Genomic DNA, 7,500 nt, shown 5'->3' on the forward strand with positions numbered 1-7,500 from the left:
CACACACACAGACCTATAGACACACACACACACACACACACACACACACACACACACACAGGGAGGTAACCCAACCCAAATCAGAGCATTAAGGCCTGTCAGCCCAGTCCTCTCTGTTCATGCATAATTTAGTGGGAGGATGTAGCAGTAATTGTGACGGCATAAACATCTTGAGTTGAGATAATTGAGCAGTCGCTCTTCTAATGGATGCCTGTTGGACACGAGCTCTTAACAGGAGAGGGGAGAGTGACAGCTTCTGAGACGAGAGAGAGAGAGAGGGGGGGGTGGGGGTGTGGGGTGTACTGTACTGTACTGTCACAGGAATTAGAGGTAGTTGGTCTTTTTTTTTACATTTCTATTCTGCTACTCAACCTGCTACTGTACATGGTGACACATTTATCTTCATAGGAACAAACACCGCTCACACATACACACACACACACACACACACATACACACACACATACATACATACACACAGTCTCTCTTTATCCACAGTAACCAGATAGTTTGCAGAACCAGTTCTGCTAGTTCTGCACAGACATATATGATGGAGACTCTGGTGCCTTTCCTGTGTGTGTGTGTGTGTGTGTGTGTGTGTGTGTGTGTGTGTGCGTGTGTGTGTGTTAGTGTTTGTGTGTGTGCGCTCTATGATGAGAGACGGCGCCCCACTGGCATAACGAGTTCCCGCCACCACACACACACACACATCCCTCCCACACACACACTCCCGCACCCTCCCCCTCACTCTCTCATCTCCCTGCCCGCCTCAGCCCTATCGCCTCTCGCTGGCGCTCACACACTCTTGAGTAATTAATTTTCAACATGGCTGGGTTTGTCTCCCGGTTAGGGGGGAAAGGGTACGGTGCCTGCGTCAATACTAATTTTGGGCGCAGGAAAACAAATGTATTTAATCCTTGGTTGTCTTGTCGCGTGTGCGTTCTTATCATTTTTTCCCCTCCTCTCTCTGCTCTCTCTCTCGCTCTCTCTCTCTCTCTCTCTCTCTCTCTCTCTCTCTCTCTCTCTCTCTCTCTCTCTCTCTCTCTCAATCTTCCCTGCTCCGTTCGTCCACCGCCTCCCCCCAGGCCTAGCTGGTTGATAGCCATCAGGGGCTGCAAAGGGAATTTTAATGCTCTCTCTGCTTCTACACAGAGAAGGAGGAATGAATATTTAAAACAAAGGGGGGGGGGGATGACGGGTGAGATGTGTGGAAGGACACATTCTGCTGTTGCACGGCTTTGTATTAGCGGATGAGGAACTATTGCTTCCTCTTTCACCAGCCTCTTCACTTTGACAAAGGGAACTATTCGAGCGGGGGGGCGCGCCGTACGTGCCGCGCCGCGCCGGAGATTCCTGTCCTTGATGCCGCGTCGCCTGGAGTCGCTCAACTGCGTTACGCCGGATTGGCGAAGGGTTTGCTCTCAACGACTGCTTTGTCTCTCCGATCAGGGGCAGAGGCAGGAGGAGAGGAGATAAGGGGGAGGGAGCCTCTTTAGAGAGTTGGGATGCGTCACCTTTATCATTGATCTGGTTTTGGGGATTGTGTTTTGGTCGTGTGGAACAGGTTTTAACACTAGAACAGCCATGAGGGATCATTTGACCTCTGTGAGTGAAGAAACATTTTATATCTTTGCACTCGATAAAATTTCAGGACCCTCCTTTCATGACTTTTCCTAGATATGTGCGTTCTACCACCCAGTATCCTTACATTATCAAAATCACATCAGGATAAGCTATTATAAAGCTATTTTGCCGTTTTTCTGTGTAGGAAGCAGGCTAATTTACAAGCGGCCAACTAGTGGTCGTTGTGTGTAAATAGCAGCTTGAGCATTGTAAAGAGGCGGCTCTTTTAGTAGGTAAAAAAGGCACGGCTGTTCTAGCGTTAAGCAGACGTTGGGTGGGGGTGGTAGTTTAGTGTTGCTGGTTGTTGGTCTTCAGGCCAGGCCTTATCTTCTGTAAGGAGCTAGCCTTGCCCTGTCTGTGACATATACAACTAGCATGACACAGGACGCACCGATTAGAATGGAATGTTCCGTCTGTTGTAAAGCCCTTTCTGTGCCAAAGTGCGGGAGTGACAGTTACACACACGCCCACCCAACACAGACATACACACTCACAGACACACACAAACACACAAACACACTGCTAGCTGTCATGCAAGCGGATATGTTTGGAAGAGTCCTGCTGAACAAACAGACATGCACACACATGTATTGGAACACACAGACAGACAGACAGACACATAGGCAGGCAGGCAGGCAGGCAGACAGGCAGACACACAGGCAGGCAGACAGGCAGACAGACAAACAGACCGTAATACAAGACAGTTATACAAACATGACAGACAGCCATTGTGTAGCGAAGTCTGGTTGAAGTGTTTTTGTATCACGTCTACTTTAACTGTCTGGCACACCGATTCAAATCAGACCTGCCCACAATGCACTGCTCCTCTATTTACTCTCTCACCTTGAGCTGCACAATAGCCGAGGAGCAGGTGCCAGACACACAACTGCTACTTGTATGCAGGTTTGTGTCTGTCTGTCTGTGGGTGTGTATGTGTGTGTGTGTGTGTGTGTGTCTCTGTGTCTGCGTGGACTGCCTCCCTCACCTCAGCCTCCCCCTCAGCCTCCCTCCCCCTCAGCCTCCCCCTCCTCAGCCTCCCTCCCCCTCAGCCTCCCTCCCCCTCAGCCTCCCCCTCAGCCTCCCTCCCCCTCAGCCTCCCTCCCCCTCAGCCTCCCCCTCCTCAGCCTCCCCCTCAGCCTCCCCCTCCTCAGCCTCCCCCTCAGCCTCCCCCTCCTCAGCCTCCATCCCCCTCAGCCTCCCTCCCCCTCAGCCTCCCCCTCAGCCTCCCTCCCCCTCAGCCTCCCTCCCCCTCAGCCTCCCCCTCCTCAGCCTCCCCCTCAGCCTCCCCCTCCTCAGCCTCCCCTCAGCCTCCCTCCCCTCAGCCTCCCCCTCAGCCTCAGCCTCCCTCCCCCTCCCCCTCCCTCCCCTCAGCCTCCCCCTCAGCCTCTCCCTCCTCAGCCTCCCTCAGCCTCCCTCCCCCTCAGCCTCCTCCTCAGCCTCCCCCTCAGCCTCTCCCTCCTCAGCCCCCCTCAGCCTCCCCCTCAGCCTCCCCCTCAGCCTCCCCCTCAGCCTCCCTCCCCCTCAGCCTCCTCCTCAGCCTCCCCCTCAGCCTCCCTCCCCTCAGCCTACCTCCCCTTCACCCTCCCTCCCCTCAGCCTCCCCCTCAGCCTCCCCCTCAGTCAAATTCAAATCAAGCCCTACTACATCACCTCTTCAACATGACACGGCCTGAATGGGATTTCCTCCGCCTCATTCTCCTCTGTCTGAGCTGGGGTTTATGCAGGGGCTCATACACAGGGGGGGGCGGGGGGCGGGTGGGGGTTGATGGGTTGGGGGGGGGGGTGGGGGTGGTCTCAGGATTGGGATTCCGAGGGGGCAGGCGAACAAGAGGCTGTGTGGGTTCTGCGAGGTAGACAATGGACTGAATCGAGTCTGGCTGTGCGACCATGCGAGGGAGGTGTTAGGGTTATTAAGGCTACACGGCGCGGATCTCTTCACTGCACTTCAACCATGGTCTGGGAGGGAGGGAGGGAGGGAGGGAGGGAGGGAGGGAGGGAGGGAGGGAGGGAGGGAGAGTGTCGAGTGTTGGATTAGATGAAGAAACAGAGAGGGCGATGCTGACTGGTGCATGTCTGTATCTCTTAGCCAGATATTTGTTTCATTCTCCCTGTCTCTCTCCTTCTCTATTTCTCTCTCCCTCTTTTTTTCGCTCTATCATGTGTGTGCACATTCAATTCTCCTACTCGAACCCATAGCATCTTTACAATGCTTTTATTTAACATGTTATTTACAATAATAATGCACACACAGAGAGAGACCAGGGTAGTCAGCACAGCACGGCACAGCACAGCACAGCACAGCACAGAACAGCACAGCACAGCACGGCACGGCACGGCACAGCACAGCACAGCACAGCACAGCACGGCACAGCACAGCACAGCACAGCACAGCACAGCACAGCACAGCACAGAACAGCACAGCACAGCACAGCACAGCACAGCACAGCACAGAACAGCACAGCACAGCACAGCGCAGGGGAAGACCTGTAGAGCTTTTTTATTCTGATTGCTCCGTTCCATTACCGGCCTTGTTTAGCACACAGGACAAGGAGCACTTTAAGTAGTGCAAGGCAGAGAAAAGAAAAAAAAAGGAGGGAAAATAAATAAATAATTCCCAACGAGGCAGCGGCCCTGGTGAATAAAGGATGAGGCTTCCTCTGTGTCTCAACCACCCCCGGGTTGGTCAGGTTTCGCTTGCGTAACAGCTACCAGCGTAAAAAACGGGTCAGGGCCAAGAACTGCACGCTGATCTGTGCCCAGTAGTGTGTGTCTGTGTGTGTGTGTGTGTGTGTGCGTGTGTGCGCGTGTGTTAGTGTCTAGTTCATGTATGCGCGTGTGCCAGTGTCTAGTTCATGTATGCGGGTGTGTGCCAGTGTCTAGTTCATGTATGCGCGTGTGTGCCAATGTCTAGTTCATGTATGCGTGTGTGTGCCAGTGTCTAGTTCATGTATGCGTGTGTGTGCCATGTATGTGTGTGTGTACCAGTGTCTAGTTCATGTATGCGCGTGTGTGTCAGTGGCTAGTTCATGTATGCGCATGTGTGCCAGTGTCTAGTTCATGTATGCGCGTGTGTGCCAGTGTCTAGTTCATGTTATGCGGGTGTGTGCCAGTGTCTAGTTCATGTATGCGCGTGTGTACTAGTGTCTAGTTCATGTATGCGCATGTGTGCCAGTGTCTAGTTCATGTATGCGTGTGTGTGCCAGTGTCTAGTTCATGTATGCGGGTGTGTGCCAGACAGTGTAGTTCATGTATATAGGTGCGTGTTGTCTCAACTAAGGGTTCAACCGCTGCGACATATCCGTTACTCTGTGACACACCGACTCTCTGAACCCGTGAGCTTGTCTTCCGTCGTCTCCCGTTAACACCGCCGTCCCGCCGTCCGTCCGTCCGTCCGTCCCTCGCCCCCCGTAAGGGAAGATCGTCAGCCGACCGCTGAGGTATGAAACAGCCAATCTGCAGTTAATGTTTCACGTATCGATTCGGAGATGCCGGGCCTGCCCGTGGTGCGTGCGGGCGTCCATGATGCCCGAGGGGAAGCTAGCTGCCTGCCGTTTCCAGGTGGTGTCAGGTGACCTGGTGCGGTGAACTGGCGGTGGATCACTTACAACCCCCCCCCCCCCCCCACACCGGAAGACCCCCCCACCCGTGCAACACTTCCTCTCAGAACAGGAAGTGGGGCACGGCTCTTTAAATAGCCGCCCCCCCCCCCCCCCCCAGCTCTCAACGCTGTGGGGGCGTAATGCAGATCTGTATGTCTGCTGGTTGGCATCGGGGGGGGTACAGTGTCCAGCTATGATTCCCGCTGGTTGTAATCAGGACGGGGGGGGGGTCAGTGTCCAGCTATGATGCCCACCGGTTGTAATCAGGGGGAGGGGGGGGACAGTGTCCCGCTATGATGCCCACCGGTTATAATCGGCGGGGGGGTAAAGTGTCCAGTTCCGATGCCTGCTGGTTGTAATCAGGAGGGGGTATAGCGTTCATCTCCAGGTCTCGGTCAGGTGCCCTGCAGGAGGTCTTGACTACAGTGGTAGTCGATTTGCAGGCTGCGTGAATACCTATGGTATGGATATTATCCTATTATTAGAGTAGACCTTCAAACACATCAACAAGAAGCAGAACTATTTGGACATGTTTGACATTCAGCAGACGCTCTTTATCCAAAGCGACTTACAACAAAGTACATTTGTCTAAAGTAAGTGAATCATCTATATCATCATCAGTCATCGTAAGAACATCATCTATGCTAGGACCAGGTGCCCTTGGCAGTCACAATGCTAGGAGGCTCATAACTAGTAATAGACAGAGATCCCGCCCCCCACGTCCCTGTCCCCTGCCCCGCCCCCCCGGTACCCTTATTTGTCGGTTAGCCCCCCCCCCCCCCCCAACCCCCCATCAACACTGCAGTGTCACCGGTCTCTCCCTCTCTTTCCCCCTGGGAAGCTCTGGAAGACTGGGCTGGCAGCGGAGGTTTTTTGCGGCCGAGTGTAAAGTGTAAATATGAGGAACGATGGTGGATGAGGGCTTCCATTGTCTTTACGTTTTTTCATGGAGGCATATACGAGGAACCCCCCCCCATACACACACACACACCAACCCCCCCCGCCCCCGTCCACCCCCACCCACCCTGCGTGCCGGGTAATGGTACTTTTTCATGGGTTCTTTACTGTCGGCATAAAATATCCTTTTTCGGCTCCCTGAGAATGTGCTGACTGCGGCAGCTTGCTGAAATGGACCCTGGTATCTAATGGCCTACATTGGAAATGAACCAGTAGGATCCTTCTCACAGTTTAGCTCTGCTTGGCATGCACGCTGTGTCGCTCTCTCTCTCTCTCTCTGGGCAACTCCTTATTGTAGCCTTCTATTTCCTATTCTCTGTCTTCCTTTTCTAGTTCTCTCTCGTTTTCTTTCTCTCTCTATCTCTCTCTCTCTCTCTGTCTCTCTCTCTCTGGAATTAGATTGTTTACGAGAAGACCGGCTTGCGAACACCTGTCCCACCGCTGTCTTCACCCATCCTCTTCCTTCCCATCCTCTTTCTCCCCCCCGCCCACCTCTCTCTTTCTCTCTCTCTCTCTCTCTCTCTCTCTCTCTCTCTCTCTCACGCTCTCCCTCTCCCGGTAGACTTCGAGTGTACATGTGATGATTCCACTCTCCCGCCATCCCTCCTCTCTCTCCCTTCCCACACCCTCCTGTCTCTCCCTCCCTCCCTCCCTCCCTCCCTCCCACCTCCTCCTCTCCTCATTCCCTTCTCAGTGGTCTTGGAGTGAACATAAAAAGGCTCCATAGCTGTTACACCGGCCTGCCAGAAACATCCATCTTTCTCCGCTCTGCCATCCACCAGGGACTTAACAGGTCATACACTCAGCACTCTATTCAACACATACATTCATCTGACGCTAACACATAGCACCAGCTCAGGAAACACAGCTCACACAGCTCACACTCACCCACACACGCACACGGACAAACACACATACGCACAAACACACAGACGTACACACACACACACACACACACACGCACACACACTCACACACACAAACACACCCACACACACACACACACACACACACACACCTCGTAAGCCAACGGCTCCTTACACTCTGTTGTGTTGTGTTACGTTACACCCGTTCCCGCCCCTGGGACATGGCTGTCCAACAATAGTTATCGCTCCATAAAGTGCACCATCGCACTTACGGGCTTGAACAGATTTATTTTTGGAGCAGATGAGAGTTGTTTCTCGTGGGGCACACGTGTGAGTGTGCGTGTGTGTGCGTGTGTGTGTGTGTGTGTGTGTGTGTGTGTGTACTCTCACAGCATTCATAACACTGTACATCTCGTGGGTGGCTCAGTAAGCGTGTACTCCATGTCAGGCTCTTCA

Source organism: Nansenia antarctica, assembly GCF_963989245.1.
Source record: "Nansenia antarctica genome assembly, chromosome: 3".
Taxonomy (NCBI): Eukaryota; Metazoa; Chordata; class Actinopteri; order Argentiniformes; family Microstomatidae; genus Nansenia; species Nansenia antarctica.